The sequence below is a fragment of the Prorops nasuta genome, unplaced genomic scaffold, assembly GCF_024137725.1.
Source record: "Prorops nasuta isolate Cenicafe-Biocafe unplaced genomic scaffold, Cenicafe_Pnas_1.2 PNAS00004, whole genome shotgun sequence".
NCBI lineage: Eukaryota > Metazoa > Arthropoda > Insecta > Hymenoptera > Bethylidae > Prorops > Prorops nasuta.
The window spans coordinates 8,130,163-8,145,576 of NW_027116801.1; the positions used below are offsets into that span (position 1 = coordinate 8,130,163).

Here is a 15,414-nt window from a genome sequence, read left to right on the forward strand (position 1 = left end):
AAAATAGTATTACTTTTTATTGCTTCAATACGAACGAGAGAGAATTAATAGAGTTTTGATTATACAAATATAGCGTGTTTTTATTGCTCTCATTTTAATAGATCATGGTAAATGAATAAACATGCTATAAGAAAATATCGAGAGCGATCAATTTTCTGTCCAGTATATTAAATATACGTATATACAAAGTTCAGAGAGTCTGCACGCGACTCTATGATAAATCGGCGAGTTACACGACAACGTGCAAACTTTTCAGACCCCCTTATATTCATTAATTTACCTAATACGTACATATACGGTACTTTGTATAGAAGAAAGGTAACGTCAATGTTTTAAATACTACACGCGATAATACTTTTAAAAGTCACCATTATTAAAAGTAATTATTTTTTAAAGAGCAGTATCATCATTCGCGTAAAATTGTCTGTGTTTAAATGCTACGTTGATTGCAGTACCGGTATTTAAACATGATATTAAAACTATTAAGTTTGAATTATATACATGGATATAGTATCATTGTAGATAGTATAGTCATAAAGATAGTTTTCCCATAATCTACGCGTAATTCACTTTTATGGACAAGTGAAACTGGGGAGGGGAGAGTGGGAAATTAAATCTTTTCAGCGGAAATCATTCGAATGCCTTGATTGGCTCGATGAAAAGAGTAACATTGGGCGTTGGTAAATGCTTATCGCATAAAAATTTATGTAATTTTGCGTGTACTGTAATTGATGTAATTAGATGTTTATTATATGATCCATTGCTTTTACGAGTTTTTTGTGCCTAACACGAGGTGGCAATGGGATAAAATTGATTTAGGACCGAATTATAGGGAAACAATCGTAGAGACGACACGTTATGGATAATTACATTGATAAACATGGTAACTTAAGAGCTAATTCCCTACAAAAGCGTGACAAGATTCTGGATAAACTCAGCTTGAATGTTCTAATAAGTGAGATGCCATTCGGATTAGACGGTTTATGGAAATGTACTTAACACTCTAATGAACTCTCATTTACGCATCAGTGCTAATTGGCTAATTGAAACGGTCTTTATACAAATGACTTTTCTCTTCGCAATATGCTTAAGGCAGGCGAACGAAGAGCCGCAAGACGAATCCTACAGACAGATCGATCCAAATTTTGTTGATTTCATTAATTCCTTCCTTTTGTCCTATTAACTGGACCATCCTTTCAAATCAACGACGATTGGGTAGCGTTTCACACACGTCCATATCCATAATTTCGGAGGCATGCGTGGATTCAACAGTGGCGATTAAAATATTCGATTAAATTGGAACTCCCGGGGAAATTGTGGAAGGAAGGGACGAGAGCGGGCAGAGAGGCGTGCGTGCGCGCGCGCGCGCACTTAAATCGATCGGCACGTCGGTAATAAAGCGAGCGACCCGGCGAAAGGACTTGTTACCGATAGGGATTTTAGCGGGAATCGCTTTAAAGGCAAGTTTCGCTATTAGCATATTCGTCCTCGGTTTGGCGATTGTCTAACCGATACCACCACCCTATCCTTTGTATTTCTTCCTTGGAGCGAGTTTAAAAAAAATCGATTCCTCCAGAAAGCAATTTATTCCTGATACTTCCATTTCCTTCTCGAGATAAGGCCGTGGAAAATTTCGTTTGTCCCACAGAATGCACGGCACGTTCACGGTTATCTCGCGATGCACGATTTCACGCGATCGATTTCGGGGAAATGACAGGAGAAATCTTCAATTCCGTTCACGGGGCCAATTTCCCCTCGCACTCCCTTGGCATGGGTATAGCCGTGTACGATATACGTATATATATATATATATATATATATAGGTAGGGCGAGAGAGAGTTCGATCTATAGGAAAGCCGCGGAATTTCCTCGGGTTGGCGCATGCGCCGTTCGGTAGAAAGGAAGAGGTTAGGTTGGTGGGGGTAGACGCCATGCTCGATGTTTGGCTGAGTTTAGCCGAGACTCGAACCAGCGAGTCGGTCGTTACCGTTAGCGGAATGGACCCTGCTAACCGCCCATACAGTCTACGACCTATTTCAATGACCGCCATACAGATGCCGCTGCGATAATCGTTGCATCTCGATGGCCCTTGGTGCGACTGCGCACGCAACTCGACGCTTTAGATGCCAAATCTTCTTGCGTTTCACCAGCCACGCATCGTGCACGCACTATGCATATACCGCGCAAGATTTGCGTATCAGCCCTCCCCCCCCCCCCCGCTCCCTCCCCTACGATCCTCATCATTCGCGATCTCATCTATCTGCCCCCACAACATATATTCGCGCGCGCGCAGCACTATGCCGACTCAATTTTAAGGTTAACTTGCCATATTCTTAACCCGTTTGCATCCATCTTGCATCATTAGCGCATATATGCGCTCATTTATTTTTGGCTCCTATCACCAAAGCGAATATATGCGTCCATTTTCCTTTATCGTTTCATAAAAATGTATGTTACGACTATAAAACGGCATCATTGAAGAAAGCTCGCAAACTTTATGCAGTTTATTAGTGTTTATAACTGTCACGTATCTTTATGCAATTACCACTACGAATATTATATCTCACTGCGCAAAAAATATTCCAATCGAGACTTTGTAATAATTGTCGTTTTATACTTTAGAAATATCTTCGTTCGGGTACAATTAAATCATTGTTGGTTGGTAATAAGAACGAAGAACCTTTCACTTTTCCTTGGAGTATATGCAAATGAGAGAAGCCAATTACAATTCTCGCACCTTTAAAATTTTATCAACGCTATTAATAACGAGTTGCCTCCTCGGTACGATAAATTTGCGTAGAGAGAGAGAGAGAGAGAGACGATTTAGCAAAACCTGATGAAAATTACCAGAGAAATTTTTCAAGCTCGGTTTACACCTAAATGGCGAGGGATGTATTTGCGATCGATTAGCGCAACACGCGAATATCTTTATTGCGTTGTTCAACGAACGGCACAATATATAAGGTAAACGCTGAGGAAAGCATGTAGGAAAGTGGTCGATTATAAATTCGAGGTTAATGAAGTAACCGAAAATCATCTCATTGGGCTTATGGAGGGCAATAAAAGTTTATACGCACAAGATTTTTACATCGATATGATTCTGGCTGTGACGCTGGTGGAAGCGTACGACGATGAGTGAAGCGGCAAAGTTATTTTTGCCTCGATGATGAACGGCGAGAGGCGAACGTAGGAGAATTCTTTCGATATTTTGCATTCCACCGGTTGGGAAGGAAGAGAGAGGATGATTGTACATAACGTAAACAAAGTGAGGTATCGTTACGAGCCCATGCAGACGGGTAGAGCGGCAATAAAGACTGACGTGTACCAGGCTGAAGCGTATACAGTATATTAGCAGCGGGGCCCCAAAAACAAGTCGGTTATCCTATGAGCTGTCAACGTAACGAGAAGAAATCGGCACAGGCTGCGAACTTGTGTCAGCTGCAGCAAAATGTACGCGGTGCCTCGGCGAACGAGGCCGTCTTTCAGCCTGAAGTTCCAACCGTCGTTGCCCGACGTCCGGCATGCACCGGCAGGATGAATGAATTTTTGATGCACTTCTTATGCCTCTGTGCGTCGAGTTGGCATCAATGGAATCGCTACAATACCGTTTTAGATTGTCGTAAAGCTATAAGCTTGCGGTCCAATAGCGGCCACCTGTTGGAACGAAACATTAACCCATTTACCACGTTTCTCATAAAGGTAGATAACCGGTAGTATCCCTGAAACTCCTTGGGTACAGCTGCTTGCTTAATCTTCCTCGTATTATTTTTCGAGCCTCCGCGCGAGCACCTCCGCGGCCGATGAAACGTCTCGCTTTTTCAAACACGAGTATTTTTAATTTTTCATCGCGAGTTGCAACTCTCGAGGAGGCGGAGGAATCCGCTCGCGCCACCGGTATACGACTCGTGTATATACGCGCGGTGTACTCTCGCAGTTATTTTTTTTCTTTTTTGCGAGTGACGTAAAGAAAGTATTGCTGCAGAGAGGCAGAACGCGGGAGAGAGGAGTATAGTATGTATATATATATAGAGGCAGAAGGGCAGATATTACAATGGAGAAATACATAGTCTCGTCCAGTGGTAGTAGCAGCTCGGGATTTTATTCTCTCACTTGGACATTACTCTAAATCATGTTTACGCCAATGATGGTCCCTGGCAGCGTAGAAATGGGAGAGAGAAAAAATTGCTGGCGAGCGAGAAGGAAGGGAAGAGATGATAGAAGAAACTGAAGATGGCATGGAGGGAGAGATGGGATAGTGGGAAGGGTCGCTTTAGAGGATGTTTGCTTTTTCATTCTCGTAAAGAAACTCCAGTGGAAGAAGAGAAAAAGTCGTGGACCGTGAAACTATGGCCACCCCAACCCCATCCGACTTCTTTTGGACGAAAGAGTTTCGCGGACATCTTCCTCCTCCACCATAAGCAGCGCACGACTACCAACCCGCCTGCCGATATTTTCTTCTCACAGACAAGGTCCGTTCTACCGCTACGGGCGCCGCGCCAGTCTTACGACGACAAAGTCGACGACTCTGTAGTCAGAATGTCTTTCGTGGAGGATGTCCTGCACGATGGCATCGAACTTTTCGGGCTATCCTGCGCGGGGGGAGGGGGGGGGGGGGAGAAAGAGGAGTGCACTCCGGGGATGGGCAGCAGAAGAAGACCAAGTTGGTTTCTCGGAGTAGATTCTCGCACAGCTCCATCATTCATTTATTTTTGTCTGTGCCCCGAAGGGCCAGTACCGAGCGAGAGAGCAACCCTAATTTATCTGGCAGATGCCCATAGCGCGATGGGCGACAGTCACGTTCGTACGAAATGCCGACGCTACATCAGCACCGATATCATCACATTCTTCCATTCCGTTCATACGCGCTCTTGCTATATACAACGTTTTTCAATCTACGTCCGTCAATGCCAATTAGCAATAATGACCGGCTGCATACGCCGTTCCTAAATTATTTATCGGACTCTTAAAAACGCGATTCCTCTGACATCATTGCTTTGCATTTACGAACGCTTTAATTGAACATATTACTCTGGAATTATTTAAGCACTTGGCCTTGTCTCTGGATCGGCCTAAGAGGGATCAATTTGCAATCGCTGATTTTCAAGCGAAACTTGTTATAATGTATTTATATTTATAGTAAGTATAAAGAAAAGAGAATGTTTGTCGCGGGAGCTGCGAGGATGGTGTAAATAACCGTAAAGCAAGACCTGGTCTGGCCCCGATATACCTGCTGCTGCAATGGGTGTGGTGTCGAAGGCGTTGGGCAGGGCCTAATGTATTTCAGGATAATAGGCGTTGTGAGCAGTCCAAGTTTAATTGGTCCTCGACGATCGAACCTAAGCAGCCATCTTCTTGCCTCATCGAAAACCTTTCACTCTACCCAAATCACTGACATCGACACCTACGCCGTTAAGGGCCCCTCCCCACTCCTCGTACACCTATATAGGTATGTAATACAGTACACGCGGAGTGCAAAGCTACGCCTGCACCTGTTTGAAAATTATCAACGCAGATCTATCTTAAGCCGTATGGTTTAAGGATACATTTCCAAGTTTTACAACTCGAGCAGAAATATCCACGAGGGGCAGTACGCACATATATATATATAGAGAGAGAGAGAGAGAGCGATCGAAGGATGAATAGCACATCGATCGGGTAGACGTATTTGAAAAATATGAATAGGAATCGATAGTGCAGGATGATCGGAGGCGTTCGAAGAGGACGCGAGTAGCTCTGTGAGGAAATGTATCCTGACAATTTACAAGGTATTACTTTTATGGCACAAGGACAAAGTGTTCCTTCCGTGATAAGTGCTGGGACGGACGGACACACCGTTCGACAGTAAGCAGTGGGGGTGCGTTTGTGGTTGGTTGCTTTGCTGGTGGGGTTATATACTACCTCGTAAACTACGATCATTGCTTTATTACGAGCTGCCTGACGTGCACCCGCTAATTGTTAGGTGTGAACACATTTATAGGCAGGTTACTCACTATTCTTTCGTCCTTCCCGAATACATCGACGAGACGAGAGACGAACCATAAACGCTCGCCACAGTCGCCTCGTCCAACTCTGACCATTCGCGTTCGATCCCCCAATCAAATCTCACTCCACCTAGCTCCCCGCTTCGAGGATCTAGCTGCAAAAAAAAACACAAATCCTTCTGGATATCCAAGGATCTCGCCATATTCTGCAAATCTTCCAATATTACCGCGACCTTCCAATCTAACTTACCATGAAATATTCTTCTTCTTCTTCTTCTCCCTCTCCCTATTTTTTTTTATCAAACGCTATTTGCATTTCTTCCCCCGAAGACCTTTATTTCGCATGCAAATCCGTCTGGATTTTTCGCCACTCCCACGCTTATATTCTTGTAATTCTTACGTATTGACGCGTGTCCAGTATGTTTCTACGCGGCTATATACAGTGAAATAGAGAACAGAGCTATAAATATTTATAAGCTCAACCGCTCGTATTGCAGCTCATAATTTGTAACTCTAAACCTCGCGCGAGTATGCGCATAACGCCGATAAATTTCAATTATTTTCAAGCTTTGCCCATCTGTCTGATTTTCATTGCACCGCTCTACGTGTGCAGATTTGCACTTCTCCTCTCGATATTTGTCTCGGAGATTCGTATCGTGCAGGAAAACAAATGTCTCTTGATTCTTCTTCGTTCCAATTGTTTAAAATTTAATGCAGCATTCTTGGGACGAAGCGTGAATTTGTAAATTGAAACGAGTGGTGGTTTTCTTCTAGGCAGCTAGGTCGTTGAGAGATTTTCGGTGGTAATTTGAGAGTAGGATATGGATTTTTAAGAGGCACGGGGCTCTTTGAAAGTCCGCAAGAATGTGTGGCGAAGCCGCTATGAAAGTGGCCGCAGTGCACCGAGGTCTGTAATTTGTAGCTGGGAACGGCCAAGGCTGGTGAATCGCGCGATGGCACGCAATCCGTCATGAGTAGAAAATGCAGAAAGTACAATGTGTAGACCCTCGGCTTAATTAAATTCGACTACTCGACGAGGCTCGCAACGTTGTAAATGGAATTCGAAGGAGCGACGGGGTAGTGTGAGTGTTTGCTGCTGGAACTTATTAACGGCTTCCTCGAGCAGGATAAGAACTGCAGCCTTTCTCACACACACACATATATCTCTCTTTGAGCACCCGCTAGATTATACCTAATAACCAGATATATCCAATTTTATCCTACTACTTAGCCTTACAACTAATGAACATTTATTATATCATATTTTATTTATTACATATCCAAGCTACACCTTTGCAGCGATACTTGGCTTGTTTTTGATCCACTCGAAGGATAAAACTCGCTTGAGAAACGTAATGGATGAGCTATATATACGCAAGAACCTCTGTTTCGAATTTATTTTAAAAATATTCTCTCGTACGTGTGTGTGTGTGTGTGTGTACAGAGCCCTTTTCATTATTCGAGGCGATAGAATTGAACGAACGAGTAGAGTCCATGGAGCGTGCGATGGGATTTTTGCTTTCCTAGAGGACAGCCGCATGCGTCGGCGTTACTGTGGTTACACTCGACCAATTCCACCCGTCGTATTTTCTACCTGGTTCGACCCACGTCCTGTTCATCCGCACGCCACCAAACTCGCTTACGAGAGAGCCCCGAGAAATCAGATTCATAAATTCTCATTAAGCTCGAAACACGATTGGTATCTCGGTTAAATATCGATAAAAAGCCGAGCTCGTCGTATTACAGAGTCGGGAAAGGGAAAAACATACATTGAAAGAATGGAAGTTGGGATAAAAGGAGGAGGAGGAGGGGGGGGGGGGGGGGAAGAAGAAGAAGAAGAAGAAGAAGAAGAAGGTGGAAGCTTTCTTTTCCTGATTAACCTCGTTTACATTGGAATCACCGAGTCTCTCGGGATTGGCGAAAAGATGGAGGCTAAAGAGATCCGTGTCTAAATTGAAAATCTTCATGGAAAATTATGGATTCACAGGAGGAACATCTTTTAGTTTCCATCGGGATTTAAATTGAAAATCATGGAAATTCAGTGGAAGCGAGCTACTATACATTATATATATATACAAAAGAGATAAGGTAGGGAAGCAAAGCGAGGAGAGTACGAGAGGGAGCAGGTAGGATGGAGTTGGGAGGGATAAGGAATGTCATTGGTTGAGTTTCTGTCCTTGTCTGTACGTGCCACAGAGTGTATCGAGTATCGGCGGAAATCGTTGGAGCAGGCAACAGTGCCGGATCCGCTCGTATAAGCTGCAGCCACGTACGAATTTTCGTATTTGGCTGAGATCACGTTTGGATAAAATGGTGGCACGGATACCCTGCTGCTGACGCCGGTATATACGACTACGTGGCTGCTTCGGGATATCCTCGGCTCGTGCTTTCGCTGCGCCACTGGACGCCAGGAGAGCTTTGCGTTTGCGATGTACGCCACTTTCTTCATTACTTTGCCGTCACGTATATGCTACCGTCGGAGATGATGGCTATACGTACGGAGCCAGCCGAAGCTCAAACTCCGCAACTGCGAAATGGCCAGCCAGACAGCAGCCCCCCCCCCCCCCCCCCCCCGCTAAAGGAGAAAAAGCCGATCGAACTGCATGCCGCGCACGTGTTCCGATCATCTTTTTCTCCTCCATCCAAAATCACCCAAAGATTCCTCCTACTCTAATCAAATTGAAACTTTCCTACATTTATACCGAAAGCACATCTCGATATTATTTCTATCGCTCTGCGTGTCCGAAGACAGCCATCTATATTTTACCGTCTTTTTTTACACCTTTACGAGAAAAGCGCAAATTTCGTTCGGAGAGAAATAAATAAAAGAAAAATCCTCGAGCATGCGTTATTTTTTCACGACTTTTTATTGCCGGCTCGTATCAGTCGTAAGGTCATTGCGAGTTTTCGGCTTCGATCGAAGCTTTTGCTATCAGCGAGGAAGTCATTTCTCACTTCCATGACGATTTGCGAGTCGGTATCATCGACGAGCGTGTCTGTAATTTTCTTGAAAATCAGGCGAGTATCGTCCACGGTGTCTTTAAAACTACACTGTCAACGAAGATAAATTTACATTACTGCTGGACCTGAGTTTATAACGATAACACAGTCTGAAAATTGCCGTCACTGCCTGTCCAATAAATTCCCATCAAGACTCACTCGTGTATTTAAAGCGCTGCTTTTTTTCTCTCTCTTTCTCTCTTTCTCTAACAAATATCCTATCCGGTGCGTGTTCCAATAACGACTCGAACTATCGCGCCAAAAGTGTAAATTATCTCTCGCTGCGTTTGAAAGGAACAATTTTTTATCCAACCATATATATATATATATATATATACACGCGCAGACCGTAAAGGATTTAATCCTTCCTAAAGAACTAATTGGCTCTCGGTTGGAGCACGGACGAAATTTCGCTTGTAAAAATATTTCTCGAAAAGTTTCCAATGCGTTAGAGAAGGTCACGATAAATAGAATGAAAACATTACATAAAATCCTCGTGGAAGCGTAGGGCAAGGCGTTTTCCTTGTAGCCTGTTCCTCACGAAATTGACCCGTAAACCTTGCTCGTCAAACTCGTAATGTGGATACGGTGGGAAAAAGGTAGAGTAATATTTTTGTTTTTTACCCAATAAACAAGTTTGTACCTTTGTTGTCTTATGAAACATAAAACGGGATTCGTCAGTCTCTTCTAATGCTAGTCGCTCAACGTTTCTCATTGTAATGAAGAATTAGAGAGGGAGGGAGAGAGAGACAACTAAAAACATCTCTCTATATTGTCAAGTTTATTTTTCATCAATGGTGCAGAAATTTGATGATTTTTCACTGGTGGAAATGTGAAAATGGTATGTCGAAAGAATGATGATGGAAAATATCTGGATGCTTTTATCGCTGTAAGAGCATTGTAATCTTTGTGGATGGATAAAAGGTTTTCGTCAATTATGTCTTGGGTAGTCGGCCATATTTGATGGCGGTGGGACAATGAGCGGAGAAATAAGTAATATTGGTGGGGAGATGCTTTCAGTGGCGTCCCGTTGGTCCGTCTGCATCGGGATGAGTGGCTACATTCTGCCCTATCTACAGTATTCTGCTGGGAAAGGTATGAAGGTCGTATAAATAGATGTCTGCGTACAGAGATTGGTATTGCGGCTGAGAGGAAACGGACATTCGTGTACGTGAGTTATGCATAGATACCTACTCTCTATGTACCTGCCATTCCCTACCATATGTACCCAATATTCCTCCATACTGCATATACCTATATAGCCAGAGCATAAACTTCCTTCGCCAAAACTCTCCAAAATAGATTTTACTCCATTCCTCTCTCTCTCTCTCTCTCTCTCCTCTCTCTCTCTCTCTCTCTCTCTCTCTCTCTCGCTCGCTCGCTCAGTCTCATCCTTATTATATATCTTTTCCCTGCTGCTTAATTATTTCCCCAACTCGCTATACATGTATAATATATATGTACACAACCCTGCGAACCGAAAAAGATTCTCTCTTGTAAAATATGTAAATAACGTTAATTTAGTTGGAAAGCCATTTATTTATATGTGATTTTTATTAGTCGAGAGGAGGAAGATGGTAAAATTGAGAGGTTTTCACAGAGGAGGATGGTGGGGTTTGCTCAGGTTAGAGTACATAGTTGTATCTACCGGCTATGGTGGCCGAGAACAGGTATTGCTTCATATTTCCCTGGGGACGCCGCGCCAATGCAATTGGAGATCCGCGTGGATGACAGAGAGAGAGAGAGAGAGAGAGAGGCAAATGCAAGCCGGCCATTTCAGGGTGATTTCGGGGTGGTTCGGAATAGTTCGGGGTGGCTCGTGAGAGTGCGCGCGCGCGCGCGAGCCCAACAAACTCGCGCGTATAGCACGGCCAACGATGACACGAGGTTGAAGGGTGGGGCGCGAAATGGCTCCCGTGCATCCCAATTCCCGCAAAGTATACGGGACATGGAAGGTTTTTGACTCGGGGATACATCCGGTCGAATATACATTTCTGCCCGCTGCTGACTTTCGCGGTTATGACTTTCATCAGTCCGATGGCTTTTTGGTTTACTTTGTTTCTCGCTGGGATTTTTGCGAGCCCCGGTTATATTGCACGTGCATTACCCGAACCCCGGGGAATCACCGGCTCTGCTCCTTCAGGAATTTTTATATCTTCGCGGACCTACACCGTAATCAAATCGCTGCGGCGACGCACGGGAGGCCCTCATCCCTCCCCCTCCCTCTCCTCCTACCCCAACCATTTACTGCCAACTTCGATCAGGTTAAGAAATGACTTTTCCACCACTCCTGATCGCAAACGTTGCCCACACCGCACAAGCCATATACCCTCTCCCTCTCGTTAATTTAACCCTCGATCCGCGCGTCCCTTTTTTTATGCGTTTTCATAGTTTGTCGAAAAATTGGTCGATTAATTTGGAAAAACAGCAAGTGCTCGGTGGGGTCCGCCAGGTGGACGTATCGATAAATGAAAAGGAGTTTTTATGGCAAGTGGTATAGGAGGGAGGAGGGAGGGATCTCCCCTATCTCGAGGTTAGTGGGTCATCGTGGTCGTAAAAGCGACGCCTAGAAACTTGGAGAGCAAAGGCATACGTACTCGACTCTCGGACGAATTCGAGGGGGACTCCCCCGACGAATGACAAAAGCCAATTAAATTGCAGCTCGTCCGATAGAGTCTTCCTGCAAAATCCTTTGGCGCGAGCATCCGATGATCCAGGACTCGCTCGTCCATCTATAGCGAATTTACTCTCTATTTCCTTCCTACTACACTCATCCACCCACGCTCGTCCCTTATCATCCATCATACACGATATTAAAAGCTGTCGTTTCCCAGCTTCCAATCGCTCATTGGAAAACTCATTTTCCCCCTTGGGAATAAGCTTTCAATTTCATCCTAATTCTTCTCCCTTTTTTCTTAATCCAAACACTCGGGTAGGACGTATATAATTTAATGATGAACCAATTTTGAGCAGAGCTCCATTCGGAAGGTAGCGTTTTATTTTGAAGTAGAACAGAGTATAGCAGTTAATGGAATGCTATAAAACTCGTGCAATCCGTTGGGAGGAAAATCTAGCGACAAGCTAGGAGCGAATATCGATTGTTCAAGGTGGATCTGGGTCACTGACTGTTAATTTACAGCAGATCCGATTGTGATTGCCCCACCAGACCAAAGTTTTTCTCGCTGGAAAAATGCTCCCGGCACTTGATAAGCCGGAATAAACGCGCTCCGGTAGTATATTTTGCGCTATAAAGTTGCAGTGCACAATTGCCTCGTACCTGAACGTATCAGAGACGTGCACTAACAACTTGGAGCTGTGTTTGCTTCGAGTGTCCAAAGGGGAGTTTCAATTCAATTTCAATTGGACCTCGTCTATCGTCAAACTTGTCGCCATCTTCCTTTGATTCCTCGGCTTCCTTTGGATTTTGTCGTCTCTGCCTGCAGGGGTGAGCCTTTTTCGTTTATCTCGGTGAAATTCCTTCGGAACCACACGTACACACACACACACACACACACACACACACAGGAATACGTCCAGGAAATCCTTCGATATACTGCAACAAAATTAAATTAATTTACTTGCTCGATCAGCTTTTATTCGCTACACGACATATGTTATACACAACGTTATAAAGTCATATTATTGTCACGGACTCTCGCATTTTTATGCGTTAGTCCCTGCTTGATTTATGCCTCGTGTATTTGATTTTCTGCTAAAGACACGATCTTTTAGAATTTTGCCGATCCTGGGAAGTTGAAAGCTACGCTTTACGAGGTGCTCCAGCAGTCGTTTGAATTTCAGTAGCGGCCATCGCGAAGAAAAAAGCAGCCCTCTCCGTTTGACCTAACGGGATCAAGTGGTCCTATGCGAGCAACTTTCCAAATTCTTGTCAGGTACCCTTTTTTTTTCCAGAAGCTCCTTCTGCATTTTTATATTTTTCTGCCCGATCAAATGCCATCCGGACTTTTCGTCAGGTATATAGGAAAAAAGGACTGGAACTCGCTTGTGTACAGTTTTTTTGGTCACCGCTCATTTTCTCTGGTTTTCCGGAAGCTACCGCACTTCTGATTGACTGGATAATGGACATCGTTCGCTTTGCTCGACAGGCAACCCTTTCTTCACGACCCACCGTAAAAAAAATACAGCAAAATTGACCGGCCCTCTAAATTCCAGCCATAAATCATCTGGTTGGCTGCGCTCCTATGGTGAACCTGAAAAAAAATTCAAAAACTGCTGTACATTTTTTCCTCTTACTAAATATTAATATAATAACAGTTCATTTGCACCGCTTCATCGCTACTTGGCTCGTTATTGAGAAAAACTTCATTTTCACGTTGTTGGATTTTTAACTCGAATATATTGCTTCATCGAGCATATTTATTTTTCAATTTTCTCTACTTTTACCGCGCATTCTGGTTTACCTAAAAGCTTATACGTGAAATATGATATCTCAAAGTTATAACATTTGATCCTAGACGGAATATCCTTCGTAAGGATCACAACGTGATCTTAGCCGAAAGCCCGCATCTCAGCATTTCGCGGCTGGGACCATCAACCTGTCGATATATACCTGATTCTTTCATTCTCCGTTACGTATATTCAACTCATTCTTTCGTTATATCTGTTTAGATCCGTATCCCTTCTCATCCGGAAAATCACATTCCGTGTAAGCTCCAATTTTTCCAGTCAACCTATGGCCCTGAAAATTTCCTTGCACGAAACCTATTATTTCAACATTTCTTCCTGCGACTCCTCGCAGAATCAATTTTAATAACAATTTACTACACTAATATATTGTATTTCACACGAAGCAAAGAATTTGAGAGATTCTATATTTAGAGAGACTCATCGTTTAGATTAGTCGCGAGAATGCATTTAAATAGCTTCTGTTTAAGCTGGGTTTTTGGTAAATGCTCAAGTGTGAGTAAAAGGGAGCATGGGAGGACAGCAATGGCGCGAGGGAAGACCGACGCATGCGCGGCCTTTTTCATTCCTCTCAGAAACATCCTTCTGTTGGACTGTAGCTCCGTGTAACGCACTAACGAATGAAATTTTCGTAATCAATTCCCTTATAGCACGACGAACGAAAGAAGCATTACAATGTGGTCGAAGCATATGGCCTGTGCAAAGGCTTGAAAATTCTCTACACACCAACTCGTGAATCGCGAGGAAACTGGACAAACAGTTTATCGATCGACGCCCGAACTTCCCACTCTCAAAGTCTGCTTAAATTTACTCTGATTCATGCAGACTCTGGTTTATTTTACTCTCGATTATATGCTTGCTTTATGAACGATTTATCGATAGCAAACAATGAAAGAATTATTGTCCAAATATACACTGGCCAACAGAAATTATATAACATCAAACGCTACGATGCAGTTTCGATAATTTATAGTCGATAAAATAATCAACGGTATATAAAAAAAAAAAAAAAAAAAAACGGAATGAATAATTAATCTCTATTGCTCGTAGTGTATATCGGGTCTGCTCTCGGATTGTTCAGAATTTAATTCGGTTCGGTTCTGTAACGCTGCTTGTTTTAAAAGGAGCTCGCAGCTTTTTTTTTTACCTTTGATCGTTTAAGCCGAAAAAAATTTACACCGCGTTATTCGAGCTCGCGTATGTGTGGGTGGTAGCGCGACATGCGAGGTTTATTTTCACGGGGATATTCGACGTGGGAAAATGCGGGGGGCAGCGGGGCTCGGTGGACAATTTATACTGGGATAGTTGTGGCGGATGTGTCCGACTCTCACCGAGCATTCTCAGAAATTACGCACAGCTCGTGAAGAGAGAAGTTTGGAAGTTGAGCGCATTCGTGCCTCCAGCTTATTACGCACCGTCCATTTCCACCCTTGCCAATTTATATTTCCCGAGTCCTGGCAACCAGCCGCTTTTTTACGTAACCTCCACACTTGCAGCTAAAAAAAATTGGAGCTTCGTGAATCTACACACAGTTGAATTTTAACTTGTATTTGTGTATACCGTCGAAAGTCGATTTGACTTGGTGTTATAAGAGAGGTGCAGGGTCGTGAGACGTAGACTGAATTGGGAGAATTCATTTGGTTTTTTGTTTAAAGACATTGTCGCTTGATTATTTGGTGAATATAATAAAGGGAGGATCGAAGAAGCGAGACTCGTGTTTGAAAAAGGAGAGAGAGGAAATGGCGAGGATATTGCAAGTTGAATTTAGAGAAGGCAGCGGATAGCGACTGGGGAATAAGAAAGAGGGTAGAACGGAGACGTACAATTGATCGCGGAGAAGGAGAGATGATGGGAGGGGTGGGGAGTGGTAAAGTTGGAAGAGGACGAGTATATATGTATAGGGATAAAACGGAGAGAGGACAGCCGAGCTGCAGCTTCAAAAATACTGAGAATGCGCTATGGCGCTTGCCTGTTGCAACTCAGCCATGGCTAACTATGGCTGCCATCT

General features: G+C 43.7%; 1 long non-coding RNA gene across 1 annotated transcript in view; it reads left to right on the forward strand.

Moving 5' to 3' along the window:
* LOC136772990 (uncharacterized) overlaps positions 1-15,414 on the forward strand; it is a 79,687-nt gene that overhangs the window by 19,502 nt on the left and 44,771 nt on the right. The gene's annotated exons all lie outside the window — the stretch shown is intronic.